Here is a 16,997-nt window from a genome sequence, read left to right as displayed (position 1 = left end):
ATCTAAGTAAACACAAAAATAAGGTGGAAAAAAAATATTTTCCACCTTAGTTTCTGATAGACACAGTATCTATAAGCACCTTGATCTTGGACTTCCATCCTCCAGAACTGTGAGAAATAAATTTCTGTTGTTTACAACTCTCCCAGTCTGTGATATTTTGTCGTGGTAACCAGAACTGATTAAGACATAGAATAATCACAGTTTGAATTAAAACACTCAAAATGACAATATAGTAATTTTAAACAAAGCTTAGGAGACTCAGAAAGAGAGAGAGAAAGAGTGAGAGCAAACGAGAGAGAGAGAGAGATTGAGTGAGAGAGAAAGGAATTGTTTTATTCTAGTTTGTTTTCACCAATCTAATTCTGTAGTACAGTCTGGTTGTACTACCAAAATTGCGATGTTGTAATGATTCCATGGCAATAGAAGCAAGATCACACAGGGAAAGCTAAATTGTGAGAGAGAATAGGATGCTACTCCCATTCAGATGTCTGCAGTAATAGGTGGGAAGGGAGGAAAACTACGGGAAAAGACAGTTATTATGAACATTCTTTATTGAGTTTGTCCTATCCACATAGTCAAGCAAAAGTGACCATAAACAATATTTTAAAAACACCCTATAATACAGAATGCTCTTTCTGACAGTAAATGGCTGGAAAAAACTGTTAGCAAACAGAAGGAAGTACAGATAACTTGATTTATATTTTCTAGCACTGAAAAATGGTATTTGTTGTGTATGTTAGAGGTCAGAAGTTCCTCAATTCTACTCCAAGGTCCCCTCATAAGCCCTGAGTTGGTCCAAAAAGATGATACCTTATTAGGTTTTTAAAATAGATCCCCTGTAATCCCAGGACTTTGGGAGGCTGAGGCAGATGCATCACTTGAGGCCAGGAGTTTGAGACCAGCCTGGTCAACCCCATCTCTATGAAAAATACAAAAATTAGCCGAATGTGGTGGTGCATGCTTGCAATACCAGCTACTTGGGAGGCTGAGGCATAAGAAAATTTGCTTGAACCTGGAAGGCAGAGGCTGCAGTGAGCCAAGATAGCCTGGGTGACAGTGGGACTCTGTCTCAAAAATAAAATAAAATAGTTCTAATGGGAATTGTTGCATTATTACTGATTCTATATACAATAATTCATTTTAAGATGTATATAAAACACAATTTTCTTACTAGTATTCCTAAGATAAGGATTGTCACAATAGCTATATTTATTCAATAGAATGCTATGGTCTGAATCGTTGAGTCCCACAAAATTCATATGTTGAAATTTTAACCCCCAAGGTGGTGGTATAAAGGGGTGGAGCTTTGGGGACATAAGTAAGGGAGCATGGTGGCTCACATCTGTAATCCTAGTATTTTGGGAGCCAAGGCAGGCAGATCATCTGAGGTCACGAATTTGAGACCAGCCTGGCCAACATGGTGAAACCTGGTCTCTACAAAAAATAAAAAAATTGGCCCAGTGTAGTGGGGCATGCCTGTAGTCCCAGTTACTCAGGAGGCTGAAGCACAAGAATCGTATGGACCCAGGAAGTGGAGGTTGCAGTGAGTCAAGATCATTCCACTGCACTCCAGCCTGGGCAACAGAGCAAGGCTCCATCTTAAAAAAAAAAAAAAAGAAAAAAGAAAAAAAAAATGAAAAAAAAAAGCACATCTCGTAAATTTGAGATCTGAGAGGCTAGAGCTGGAAAAAAGTCTTTGCAGAAAAAAAGAAAGGAATCTGTACTGTTACCACTAATTTGCCTTCATGTATATAGGGAAGCAGTACTGTGTAGTACAACAATAATACTTACACTGGGCAAATCATTAAATTTCCTGGGGAGATTTTTAAAAATATATGCAGAGTCTCAGAAACCACCAGAAATCCCTGGCATGGTGAAACACCAGTTGCTTCAAAACCCAGTTTCAACATTTCCTGAATAGGATATCTTGAGCAAGTTATTTAATTTCTCTTAGTCTAAGTTTTCTTACCTGTCAAATGGGGCTAATAGTAGCTATTTTATTTTATTTTATTTTATTCTTCTATTTTTATTTTAGGTTCAGGGAGTACATGTGCAGGTTTGTTACATGTGTAAATTGTGTGTCACGGGTGCTTGGTGTACGCATGGTCCCATCACCAAGGTAATGAGCATAGTACCCATTAGGTAGCCTTCCAGTCCACTTTCCCTCACTCTGTCACCTCGAGCCCTCCCCAGTGTCTACTGTTCCCGTCTCTGTGTCCATATGTATTCAGTATTTAGCTCCCACTTATGAGAACACGCGGTATTTGGTTTTCTGTTCTTGTGTTAGTTTGCTTAGGATAATGGCCTCCACGTAGCTATTTCATAGTGCCAGAATGTGCATTGTAGGTGTTCTAATTTCCATACTCCCCACCCCACTGGTACATATTTTGTATTCCAGGATGCCTTGTATTAGAGCTAAAAACAAAAATCATACTCTAAAATCTTGTCTGGGTGTGTGATCTAGCCAGTTTAGCGTAAAGGAGAACTATAAATCAGGACTGAGGGCTCACACCACACCATTTCCACTTTGAGGTAGGAATGAATAGAGGCAGCACAGAGCACTAGGAAAGATGGTGCAAAGTCTTCCTGTTGAGGATGCCCTGGCTGATTTGGTGGGTAGGCATGATCAGCTGGTGTCAGAGCACGTTGCCTCCCTTGTTAAGTGATCCTGTCTTGTCAAAGCCCACCTCACACTCCAGGAAAGATGCTGGTGCTCCCTAAGCAGTCACCAGCAGTCTGGTTTGAACTACAGTAATCTCAGGGGGTTTGTCAGGGTATATTTCCTTTCTTGTCAAGTGACTGTATCGTGCCAAGAGTCTACTCACACTACAGGAAGAAGTGTGCATTGATTAAGTCCGTACGTGCAATTTTACACCTGTAGTTTCTCCACTAATAACATGAGCATATAACCTTCTTATTCCATATTTTCCAAATCCATGTGCTTTTGTTTTATTTGATTTTTGGTTTTGGGTCTAATGCATCGTATTTCATTGAATAATTAGGCCATGATATTTAACCAAACCCCTAAAGGGACATGTTTGGTTTATTTTTCAGTATTTGTTATTATAAATCACAGTATAATTAGCATTTCCTTTTTTATTTAAATTTTTTTCTTATTTTTATAGACAGGATCTCGCTATGTTGTCCAGGCTGGTTTTGAATTCTTGGGCTCAAGCGATCTTCCTGCCTCAGCCTCTCAAAGTGTGGGGATTACAGGTGCAAGCCACTGCACCTAGCCAACATTTTATATACATGTATATATCTATCTCATTATACCTTTAAGGATGAATTCCTAGAAGTGGAAACATTGAGTCTTTCATACACATTGCCAATTTGGTTCTTCCAGTAAGGTTCTGCCAATTTACATTTCTTTAAGGGTGCATTGGGATATTACTTCACTCTTGCCAATACTGTGGCATTGCTATTTTTTAAAACTGTTTATGAACTTGTCAGCTACTCAAGATAATAATTATAGTTAACACACATATAGTGCTCACTATGTGCCAAGTACTGTTCTAGCACTTCATATATGTACTAGGTAGGATTCTAAAGTGGCCCTTAAGATTCCCTACCATGTAATATATACACCCTGTGCCCGTATAACCCTAGACATGTGAATACTGTGAGATACCACTCCTGCGATTGTGTTATGTTTATGTTGCTATGTTTATGTTACATAGCAAAAAGGATTTTGCATATAAATTAAAGACCCAAACCAGATAGAGAGATGATGCAGGTGGGCTTGACTTAATCACATGAGCCCTTGGAATCAAGGTCTAGAGGTCAGATACTATGGATGAGAGGGATTCAGTGAGAGAGGGATTCTCTGTGGCTGACATGAAATAGGAAAGAGTCACATGACAGCACATGTGTGCAGCTTCCAGGAGCTGAGAGCAGCCTTCAGCCAGCTGACAGCAAGCAGGAAAGAGAAACCTCATTTCTATCAGCCCAAGGAGCAGAATTCTGCCAAAAACCAGAATAAGCTTGGAAGCAGATTTTCCCCCAGAGTGACCAGATACGAGTTCAGCCAAGTGACACCTTTATTGTAGCCTTGTGAGGCCCTGAACAAATAACCTACTCATATCATACAGGACTCTTTTTTTTTTTTTTTTTTTTTTTTTTTTTGAGACCGGTCTCACTCTCTCACCCAGGCTGGAGTGCAGTGGCAGTGGCCCGACCACGACTCAGTGCAGCTTCAACCTCATGGGTTCAAGTAGTGATCCTCCTGACTCAGCCTCCAAGTAGCTAGGCCTACAGGCATGTAACACCACGCCTCACTAATTGTTTTGATTTTTAGTAGAGATGGGATCTCACTATGTTGAACTCCTGAGCTCAAGCAAACCTCCCGCCTTGGCCTGCCAAAGTGCCTGTGCAGGGCTTCTAACCTACAGTAATATAAGCTGATAAATAAGTGGTTTTAAGTTGTTAAGTTTGTGGGAATTTGTTACATGTTAATAGAAAATTAGTATAATATATATCAACTCATTTAATCTTCATAGCCATATAAGATAGGCATTATTATTAATAACACCATTTAGAGATTAAAAACTGAAGCATATGGGGGTTAGGTGATGAGGCCAAGGTCACACAGGTAGTTTTAGAGCCAGAGTTCAAATCCAGGCATTTGGGGACTTGAAATCATAATTTTATCATCACAGACTTTCATGACTTTCCATATCTTACTGCTTGATATTGTTTTGTTTTGTTCTTGAATACTTAGAATTACATTTTTTCTCCCACATACTTTCTTTTTATTCTTAATGTGTTTCTGTGTGTGTATGTGTGTGCCTACGTTATTTAATTTTCCTTTTCCTGGCAAAATATACATAAATATTGTTTATAAACATTCATAATAGCTATAAAAAGGACATACTTCGTTTGTGATTTTTGGTATTTTTCAATTGCCTTTGCAGAAAAAGTAGGTTATGAATACTCTTTATAGCTAGGTGCCTTCCGAGGGTTTAATGAGAATTCTTTGGGATATTTTTCATATTGTCCATAATGTTCTATTTATTTTTAGTTAATAAATAGCTTCACTTTTGGATAAACAGATGATAATAATGTTCCTGAGTTTTTACTTGGTGCTAGAAACTAAATTCTGTGAACATGTTATCTTGTTTGCCCTTACAATGATTCTGAATTAAGCACTATGCTTCCCTTTTTAGCATGAAGCAACATGAAGCTTAGGATAGAAGTAACTTATGTACATTGACAAAGGCAATTAAGTAACTGAGCTGGAATTAAAACTTACCTTGCCTGACTCCATAGACTGTGCTCTTTATAGTCATGCTACACCCCTTCTATATAAAACTTGGCATAGGTTTCCTACTCAATTTCCTAATAAATTTCTTGTGAGCAACTGAAGAATGGGATCTTATTTAAAGATTCAAGAAATGTTCAACAAATAACCACGTGCTTTTGAAGAAGAAAAGTAAGGTAAACAGAAGACAAGACGTGAGAGAAAAGGAGTAGTTTCCAGATTTTCCTCGTAGAGAAGAAGTTTAAACAAAATGGAATCACGCTTTTGGAAGTAAAACTTCTTGGGACAGCAAATATTTTGAAACATATGTACACGTGCTGCTTTTTTGAAGTTTAAGAGCACAACATGGGGGAGAGAAAAAAAAAGCAAAAATTTTAAAAAACTGAATATATTACTCTGATAAAGAATGAACACATATGTAATTGAATAATTTTGGAAGTGTTTTTGTATTAGGAACATTGGAGCTATTTTTATAGTTTGGAAGTTATAAAATGTAGACCACGTTTCAGCCTTTGAGTTAGACACTCTTTAATAACGCAGTAGATACACATCTGTCTTAAAAATGCTTAGTGAAGCCAGCATATACAAAATAAAATCTGCAAGACTTTAGCAGGAGACTTTTGTGTTGGGAAGGGGTCTATGATGAAGTAGGTCTAACAGTGTCCTTTTTTTTTTAACTTTTCTTTCTTTCTTCCTTCTTCTTTTTCTTTCTTTTCTTTTCTTTTTTTTTTTTTTTAACAGGATCTCACTCTGTCACCCAGGCTGGAGTGCCGAGAGGTGACCTCGGCTCACTGCAACCTCCAACTCGCAAGTTCAAGCAATTCTCCTGCCTTGACCTCCCAGGTTGCTACGACTAAAAGCACTCACCACCATGCCTGACTAAATTTTGTATCTTTTGCAGCAACCGGGTTTCACCACATTGGCCAGACTGGTGTCAAATTCTTGGCCTCAGTGATCCACCTGCCTTTGCCTCCCAAAGTGCTGAGATTACAGGTGTGAGCCACCATGCTTGGCCTACAGGTCTAATTTTTTTTTTTTTTTTTTTTTTTTTTTTTTGGAGATGGAGTCTGGCTTTGTTGCCCAGGCTGGAGTACAGCGGCATGATCTTGGTTGATTGTAACCTCCGCCTCCCGGGTTCAAGCGATTCTCCTTTCTCAGCCTCCTGAGTAACTGGGATTACAGGTGCCTGCCACCACACCTGGCTAATGTATACAAATATTTGTATTTTTAGTAGAGACGAGATTTCACCATGTTGGTCAGGCTGGTCTCGAACTTCTAACCCTCATGTGATCTGCCTGCCTCAGCCTCCCAAAGTGCTGGGATTACAGGCATGAACCACTGTGCCTGGCCTACAAGTTCTTAATATTACATACCCTTCATTAAAAGTCTTAGTGTACGTTAGCATAGAAAAGACTTAACAGGAATGGATATTATTTAAATATCATCCAGATTTCCCTAAATTTATTTAACCATAGAACATTTTTATGAAATCTTCAATTACATTTCTGAGAACTATGCCCCAATTTTGAAAATGCTTGATATTAATATTTTGAAGGTCTTACCTTTGCTCTTCTTTAATAATTCTAGGATTTGTTTTCACAATTGCACTTTCTTATACAATACTAACTTTACCAGATGATGTCCAGCAATTTAATTGTAGTTAATATGGAAAAAATAGAAAATCCAGCCAATCAAGAGGGATTTTTTTTCACACAGTAGCAAGCAATAATACTTAGGAAGTCATTACAAATACTGAGGATAATTTTGCTCCTTCCATTCTTGACTTATAAACAGAAAAGCATGACTAGCAACAACAACAAAAAATTGCACACAATGGCTTACTATACTACAAATTCTGCGCTGAAAAGTCCTCTATGTACACCTGCCAATCTTCATAATACTACACAGGTAGATAACCAAATTTTACAGATAAGAAAACTAAGGCTCAGATAGTTTAAGCAACTGGTCCAAATTTACACAGGCAATAAGAGGGTATGTCTGTTTGATTGCAAAATCAGTCAATTAGGAAGCCCATCAATGATTATCCTGCACTACCTAAAGAACCAGAGAGATAAGCCAAAGTCACTGTACCCCATTAGCTCAAAGGATGCATTTCTAGAAATAGGCATGCTGCCTGCATGGCTGAATCACATATTTAAGGGTTATATGTATACCACAGTATAGCTCCATGTAAATGAACACATTTATGGTACATTGGTAAGTACTCCTTTTCCTTCTGATTAAATTCATCAGGATATTTCATTCGTTATTCTTTTGGTCATTTTTACCTAGTTGTGGTGATATTTACATCAAAGGACTTCTAGCAGTCCCATATTATCTGCTTACTTTTACCTTTAGGCATAGTAAACCCCAGTGACACACAGCATGCAAGCATGCACACTTGTTTTCTTTGTAGTTTATTCAGCATTGTCACTTACCAGGCAGTATGGCTTAGAATTGTTCACCAGTACAGAACACAAATAGCAGAAAGTGAGCCCAGAGCAGCATAAAAATATTGCTAAACAATTTTAACTTTAATCAAATGTTGTTGAACAAATTTAACTCAAGAGAATGGGGATTCATTGACTAAGAGTGGATGTATGAGAGCACTCAGAGATTGGTTAAATATATACTACTATATTTTCTTACACAAACATTAATTAACACTTGTATTATATATTAATATAACAATTACAGTTAATTACATTAATTTACAATTAACCCATTGATTTAGTATATGATAATCCGTGTGTGTATCAGAAACCGAGCAGTATTACAATGAAACAGAGCAGGGAAGCATGAAATGGGAACTACATGCAGATAAAATCCCCTGTTAATGTAGGAGAGCACAGATAGCGTTTGGACAATAAAAAGTCTGCAAGACAAAACCTTGCTTGGCTTAATGACATTTAGGTGACATGGACATTATCACACTGACTAACGTTAACAGAGAAGAACATGGAAGGAAGAGACTATCTGAGAATGTAAGGAGTGTCTGCCATTGAGAGGTTGTAAGAGGAGGCTAGATGACTATCTGATAAGACAATTTGCTTAACTATTCAGTCAGCAAAACAATTTGGGGGCACATACTGTGTATCAGGCATTGTATTAGGCGTTGATGCAGAGATGAAGGAAACTCCTTGCCATCAAGAACGATAATTTCGATAGTGAGTAAAAGGGTACTGAGAGATCACAAAGTGGCTGTAATGACCACACACCAAGAAGCTCTGGCAGGGAGCACAGGACAGGCCTGCAGCTTCTCTCCTTGGCCCTACCTGTGTGTTGAGGGAAGATCTCTGAAAATAGAAGATTGTAATGGCATCCCCAAGCTCAGTTTTCCATTTAACACTCAGCTCTAGGTAACTTCAGTGGGCAGCATGAGAGCAGCCCCTTGGGGCCCTTATTGATTTGGATGTACAGGGAGTAAATCATTTAAAATTTTAAGTATGAGTTTCATGAGCAACGAGAAGGGAATTTTGATTAGACAGAACAAAGATGTCTTTTTTTTAATCACTTTTGAAACCCTTTCCAGAATCTTTCTGCTTTAAAATGCTGACACCATCACAACCAGTATTACCTGGGTAATGATTGATGACAAATATTGATTTTTTATGGCTAGCCTAACCTGAGGAGAGAAAAGCAAATGAAAATCTTTGTAAATACATTCAGGGCTCCTGTTTAGGAAACTATTTGTTTCATTATTAAATATATTGTGATATATCCACAACATGACAGCAACTAACTGTATCCACACGTGCTAGAAAACAAAGCTGAAATGCATTTTGACCATGACAGCAAACTAAAAAAGTCAAGGAGACTGTGATAGTAGGTCAAAGTCATTAGGCTCACTGGATACCAGGGGCAGGTCTGAAGTGGAGAATTCTGTGCAACTCTAAAATCCCTGTGTTGTTATGCATCAGAGTTCATCTGGCCACACCATGCTTTTTCACCTCCATGCAAAGCCCTTCTAAGTTCTGCTTTTCTTTCATCCAGTGTTTAATGCACTACATCCAATATTTAATACAAACACATAGTGTCTGACTGTTGTAATTTTGCATAAGCAAATGCTTAGTTTCCCACTAAAAATGATCATTGTCCTCTCTGTGCCTTAATTTTGTCATAGTTAAAATGAAGAATCCAGGAAGAAGTTCTCTCTACAGGGCAGTCCCACATTTCTAGGGCAATGGAAGACTAAACTATGAAAAGGTAATACATGAATTAAAGGAGTATTCGCCAAGGAATTTATAGTAAATATTGTTTAAAGACATAAACATTTGCATAAAAATTACTTTTGCCAGGCACTGTGGCATAAGCCTGCAATCCCCCAGCCACTTGGGAGGCAGCAGCAAAATAATCATTGGAACCCAGGAGTTTGAGGCTGCAATACACTATAATCTTGCCTGTGAATAGCCTGCTGCACTCAAGCCTGGCAACATAGCAAAGCTCTATCTCTAAAATATAAAATAAAATAAAATAAGACAAAATAAAATAAAATAATATCTACACATATAAAAATTTGAAAACTACATTTGATGGTGTTGGTGATTTTTGTTTAAAATAATGTCATTTTTATGAATATGCACAAGTCAGGAGATATGGAGAAATGTGTTGTGTGCACCATCCTTTGTGGTACTGGAAAATAATATATTAAGCTCTTGATCTAAGTAAAATATAAGAGCTTATTGGAAATAAGTCACATGCATGCTTATCTACTTTTTAGGCCATGATATGAGATCATGAAGTTGATCATGGAAATTGATCTCATATCAAAGTGATTTCCTTACTATATGTGATTCTTAGAAATAGCACTGATATTTATCTAGATCATTATAATCTTGAATACCTTAAAAGTTACATTGAGTGTTTTCTCAGAGCATGCACATTCAACAGTTTTCAGCTCAAACAATTTAGACCATTATAATAACTGAAATCTAAGCAATTGACAGAGAAATCAAATGATCCGCCCAACGGATTCATTGAGATATGTGAAATATCCAAATGTGACAATTAGCTGGATAAATCCATTCCTTGCTTCTTCATACAAAATCGTAATTAAAAAGCAATAATGCTGTTTTGAACCAACCCCCTTTTAATATCTGTATAAGTCCTGTATTAAACTATCAAGCATTAAATATATTAGTCAAAAATAACATTTGATTAATAATACCTTTAAGTTGCGATGTAGTATAGTACAAATGTTAATGTAATTTTTTTATTTGACTGGATTACCTTATGTATATAGCACAATTTGAACATCATGAAATCTGACCCAAGATTTCTTACTCTCATGTTATTTCCATTTCTTGTAAATCCCACCCCTCCATTTCCAGCAATAAGAGGTTATTTGCCAAACTAGCAGATTTCCATTACAGATGTAAAGTTGTCTACTTATATTATAGGGGAAGTAATTAAGTATTTTGTTTTCTTTAGTATATTTTGTGAGACTTTAAGAGGCCATGAAAACCCACCCACAATTCTGGCAAGCTACTTTTAGCAAAGAAAGAAGCATGAAGCAGTAAGTAGAAATGACTAACAAGCTGTATTTTTAAATTATCTGTAGCTGAGAGTAAGCCTACGAAATGCATTCTCTTCAGGATCTTGACATGCATTGATAATTTTGGTCATGCCTTAAATAGGGGTTATCTGCACAGGTCACATAATCCATTTACTAGTCTATCTGATTTGTTGTTAGCGTGCTCTTTAATGTCATCAGTGTTTATGCTGAAAGTGCTGTCACTGAAGTGCTTTGTTCATGTTAATTGATAAAAACGAAATACTTCCCACCATCCTAGCTTTTTTTGAAAAACAACATACTGACATGACAAATTAATTTAACTTTAAATAATATGTTGGCTACATATTAAATATTTTAACACATAGTTTAAGCATGTGGTGCTTCATCTGCTACACTGCCAACACTAAATCTAATATGGGACTAAGGTGAATATTATGAAAATAAAGTACGATATGTCACAAATATTTAAATGAGTTGTAAAGAGAAAATAGAGTTAGGAATCTCATCTGAATTATAATAAAAATAATAGGAAAGCTGTAACAGCTTTATGATGATTTTTCCTCTTAACAAATAGCTGAGAGATTTGAAAAAATGGTGTATGGGACGACAGCGCTGCCTTTGAAGCATATAATTTTATAATAAAAATGTTCTAAATTAAGGAAATGCCTAGGATAGAATATGATGATAATTGTGATTATTTTATAGAGAAAAACTACATAAAAGTAATGTTTATTTTCAAAGGAAGCAAAAATGTTTCAAATAAAGCAAAAAGGTTATATGTGCATTTACAGTAATTTATATTAAATTTTAAATTAATTACCTTAACATTAACACAAATAGCTTTTAGATTGTTGGAATGTGTAATTTATATATATATATATTAAATAGATTACAAAGGTAAGGAAATAACTGCATTTAAAAAACATGGTTTGGGCATTAAGTTTAAAAAATTCTTATTCTAATGTCAAAATGTGTTTCGAAAGCTCCTCACTATCCACAGCCTGGACATATATCAAGCTTTTCTTTTTATGATTAAAGTGATTGATACATTAAAAAATACTTCTTATTTATTGTATTATTCAGTATATTGCAAACCACTGCAAACATAAAGAGAAAAAGGAAAGAGTGTTGTGAAAAGGACAGAAGGTTGTATATAGTGAGCTCCATTAAAAACCTACATTTAAATCTTAAAAATGTTTGTACCAAAGGAAAAAAAAATGGTGATGCCTTCCCATTTCTCACTGAAAGCCTTACATGGTTTTCATTTGCCTTGTTTCATCCTTCACTTGGACAGTAACCTCTTAACTGTTTTCTTTCATGCTTTTTTTTTCTCTCTTGTCTCCACTCCAGCACACATTCTCTCTCTCTCTCTATCTCTTCCTGTGGATTCTGCAGTAAAAGCTACCCCAGTTGTCTCATTTTTATAAGACTTGCAGACGTCTGCCAGTGGCTGATAGGAAATGCTGATTGAGAAAGGGTTTATCTACTTTTCATCCAAAATATGTGAACCATTAAGGACATTATAAAAAGCAGCAACAATATACTCTAGTTTTATTCAGTCCTCTCCCTTAGTGATTATTAAAAGGGTGATATTTTTAGCCAAAGAAAGCAAAATGCATCTGCAGCAGCTGGTTTCCAAGGAAACAGAATAATTTAAAACCATGTGGAACTCTGCTCTCTAATTTTCATCAATTCCCCTTCATTCCTGGAGGTAGCTTTACTCAGAATTTATAATTTCTAAAAAATATAGCTGCATTGATTTATTTCCTCTAAAACATTTTAGGAGATGAATATCTGGTTTTAGATATCACCTTGCATTTCAATCTTGGGGTGAGGGGTGGATTAATTTCAACCATTGTTTTGCTTAAAAAAAATCAGAAAGATCCATCAATAATTAGAAACATGCCGAAATTTCAGTATTATGTAATAATTTTTGAAATCCAGAAATAGTTCAAAATAAACCATACCAGAATACTTACTTGGTTCATTATGACACTTATCCATATAAACATGTTATTAACTATATTTAGTACATTTAGGAAATTTAAGGTAATTCTCCACTCATTTAGATAATTCATACCTAATATTCAGCAATTTTCTCACTCATATTTTAATTTTACAAGAACTGTTATATTTGTGTCTGTTTATTCAAAGACAAAATCTGTCTCAAACAAAAAAAGTGCAATAAATAAAAAAAATTGAAAAACAATAGCAAAAAATACTTAGAAATTATATAGTCATTCCTATTAGTTTTGATTCATTGAAAAAGGTATTAAAATATGTATGAACAAATTATTTACCTCATTGAAAGACTTTTATTATTATAATCAACAGGTATTAATTGATTGCCAGTGTACTCAAGTTAGTAATAATTCTTGAAAGCTCAATTTTAATGAGAGTCTACCACCGTTAAATGATCTATATTTATGAATTAAAGTAACTATAGAATTAAGTGACTGGGTGTTCAATTTTTTTGTATGTTTTTACTACAAGTGTGTTATTTATTGTACATACTTAGAACTTGTCCTTATTTTCCCTAAGGGAATATAAAGGACCATATTAGGAGATATAAGCAACTAGTAAAGTTGTTAAAAAAAATATTGCCTAGAGATATTATCAACAATATAAATGCTCTGATGGAATTCTCGTCTAGATGTGTTTGATAAATTAAACTACCAATGAAACATGCCCGTTAAGATGCTATTTTTTACAGCAATGTTTAATCCTTCAAAATTAGGTTTCTGTGCTTTAAAATAAAAATGGCTCCATGTAAGTTAACAAAGAGACAAATCATTAATTATCACGTAAGCTTAAAGTTTACTGAAATATTGTAAATTTTAAATTTAAATTTTTAAATTTTAAATAAAAATTTAAAATTACTGAAAAATTACTAAAATAATGCAACTATTGAACAACATGAGATTTATCAAGAGGAGTAAGTTAAATAAAAGGGCTTAAATGCACACAAATCATTCATTCTAAATTAGTGCTGAAAGAGTCTATAACCTGCAAAAATAGTTTTCCTAAGCCTTTTACTGTATTGTCAACATTAAAAGTCACCACATGAAATTTTATATTGTATATTCACAGAAGGCTCCATTTTCTCAGGACCTGTGGAATTTACCGAGGTTTTCTCATCCTTCCTGCGATTCCTAGTAACATAAGCTTGAATTAAACATTTTTAAAGAGACACATGATGATTCATTTTATCTATTAATTTTGCTTCAATGACACTTGCATAGAAAGTTATTTAGGATAAGACATGCCTCTGGTGATTGTTTTGTTTTGTTTTTAATCAGCTAAGGGTTTTGCAGAGAGAAAGAACAGCAAGCTTATTGCAAAGCTTCCTCAAGTAATAAAAGGGCACGCTTTCGGAAAATGTCCTCAGAATAATTTTCCTATCATAAAATTGTTTCAGTAAAAATTGAGAAGCATTCTCCTTTAAAGAAAAAAAGAATTTTCTTTTCTTTTTTTTTTATTTTTTGCTCTTACCTGTAAATATGGTTTCTGTACTTCGGCTCCGTCAGAACACACTGAAGAGAGTACACTCCTCCCTCGTCTATCCATCAGGCGGCAGCCAACCAATAACAAAAGCCAGATCCTGGCATTCTCTAGCTCATGCTCCCTGCTTTGCTTCCATTCCTTGTTCCCTCCCACCTCCACTCTTTTAGAGGACGAATCCCTGCAGCTGGGAGAGAGGAAGGGAGTGGAGAAAAGAAATATGGAGAGAAAAGCAGAGATGCAAGATGTTTCAAAAAATAGCTCCAAACTATGGGAAATGTCTGCAGATGACCTCAGCTGAAGTAAAAAATCTTGCTTTGGATTTAGAAAAATAGACTTAATCAATGCTTCACCTACCCGAAATCAAAGCAAATTTGCTCATAGTAAAACCTAGGGAAATTGCCTGTTTTTCAGTTCCCACTGATTTTTCTCAATGAAAAAAATGTACCTCCTCCATTATACATTTTGATATGCAAATAAAGGAGGGAGACTGAACATCAAGATGACATTATGCATATTCAGTTTGCAAAGAGATAAAATTAAAATGAATCAACACCCTTTACTTTTATGTTTTGTATTATTTGCACTATGACCTCTGTTTGACAATGTTTTCTTTCAAACCCAGTTTCGAGGCCTAATCAGTATGAAAAATATTTCATTCTGAGCATTAGAATATTCAAATATTTCAAAGTTATGTGGTTTATATTACTTCAGATTCCTTAAATGCCATCAATTTGTGAATAATAGAACTTGTTAAAGATTAAAAAGAGATCGGTCACTTGGTTGCCGTGCCTCAAAGTGACCAGTTGAACTCCAATTTTATTCTAATAAACTTGAACAAAAATAATTTCACTTCTGAACCTAGAGGCATAGCATGCATTAAAGGACAATTGAAGAAAACACCAAATTAGGATTTTTTAAAGGCAATAAAGCAAATTCATCTGCAGTTTCAAACAGGTTAATTTTTAAAATACTGCAATACAAGCCATAAATTTTTATCTTTATGATAAAAATTCTCTCAACTGAGCTTCCTCTAGTGGAGGTGGTCTGAAAAATTTCCTTAGGAAGACATAAACAGTCGATATCACCACTATAGAGGTATGTACTGTCTACCTGAGATATTTATAAGCCTTGCTCTTCAATTTCTTAAATCAGTAATGTGTCCTCATGGGAATAAGGCCAAAGGGAGTCAAATAAGAGGGGAGGGCAAGCAAGTATTCTTTAAGAGTTACTGGCATGATGGTAAATCATTAGTCCAGGAATAACTGTACAGGAAGGGCTTAGGGGTGTCAATATTGTTAGGAGGGGAATGCTGGTGACTTAACCTGACACTAACTTTAGATAGAAATGCACTGATTTTACTTAGTTTGCACTGTTATTTGGAGTAGCTTTGGGAGGCTCTGCTAAAGATTATGCGGAAGATTAAACTATCTCTTATTCCCACCCCCAAGTCCTCTATTGTGAAAAATGCTTTCAAAGCCTTTGTGTTCCTATTGCTAGGCATAACTGGAGGAATCCCTAGGACAGACAGCGTTTTTAGAAGTGGTTGTTCGGGGCCTTCTACATCAGAATCACTGGGGGAAGACTTATAAAAAATGCAAGTTCATGGGCCTCCTCCGGATTTAATGAATAAGCATTTGAGGAGTTTCTGACTCAGCATTTTTAGCAAGCTCTCCCAGGTGATTTCTATGTCAAATATGATTGTAGACAGAGACTTGTAGGCAAGTGTTTGCTGGGCACAAATTCTAACCAGAATTCTTCTGTTTAGATGATGGTGCCATTATCTCAGATAGCAAAAAAAAAAAAAAAAGAGAGAGAGAGATTTGGGAGCAAAATAACAAAATTAGTTTGGACATTTTGAACTTTTTGGATATCCAGATTAAAATATTAAATAGTCAGTTAAACTCATAAATAAGGCTGGGGTGCAGGTTCAGTTTGGAACCCCTAGCATCTAGAGTTTGGTTAAAGTAATGAAAATAAATGAGCACCCTAAGGGTTTAATATAAAAATTTTATAAAGAACTCACACAATTTAACAGTGGAAAAACAAACCCAATACAAAATGAACAAAAGACCCGAATAGATATTTCTCCAAAGAAGACCTAAAAATGGATAACAGGTTTATGAAAATGTACTTGGCATCACCAATCCTCAGGGCAATGTAAATCAAAATTACTAAGAAATACCACCTCATATTTATTAGGATGACTATTATCAAAATGTCTGCAGATAAATGTTGGAGAGAGTGTATAGAAAAGAGTACTCTTGTACACTGTTGGTGGGAATGTCAACTGCTACAGCATTATGAAAAACAGTATGGATGATTGTAAAAAAATTAAAAATAGAACTACCATATGATCTAGCAATCTCTCTTCTGGGCATATACTCAGAAGGAAGTGGAATCACAACTTTGTAAAGATGTCTGTATTACTGTGTTCATTGCAGCATTATTCACAATAGCCAACATATCGAAACAACTTCAGCATTCATTGATGGACAAGGGGATAAAAATGTGGTATAAATATACAATGAAATATTATTCAGTCCTAAAAAATAGATCTTGCTTTTTGCCACTATGTGGATGTGCCTGGAGGACATTATGCTATGTGATATAATCCAGACACAAAAATATTGCCTGGTCTCACTTATATGCAGAATCCTTATTTTAAAAAATCAAATATATAGAGATAGAGAACAAAACAGTGATTACCAGAGGCAGGGA

At 35.4% G+C, this 16,997-nt stretch overlaps 1 protein-coding gene across 1 annotated transcript in view; it reads right to left on the bottom strand.

Annotated features, from left to right (window-relative positions):
* Positions 1-16,076, bottom strand: part of CSRNP3 (cysteine and serine rich nuclear protein 3) — a 221,467-nt gene extending 205,391 nt beyond the window's left edge. The window contains exon 1 of the mRNA XM_009182353.3: positions 14,268-16,076. The gene's annotated coding sequence lies outside the window, so the exon portion shown is untranslated. The remainder of the gene's footprint in view (positions 1-14,267) is intronic.
* Between the last annotated feature and the right edge of the window lie 921 nt (positions 16,077-16,997).

The sequence above is a fragment of the Papio anubis genome, chromosome 10 (genome assembly GCF_008728515.1).
Source record: "Papio anubis isolate 15944 chromosome 10, Panubis1.0, whole genome shotgun sequence".
NCBI lineage: Eukaryota > Metazoa > Chordata > Mammalia > Primates > Cercopithecidae > Papio > Papio anubis.
This window is presented reverse-complemented; position numbering and strand designations above follow the sequence as displayed.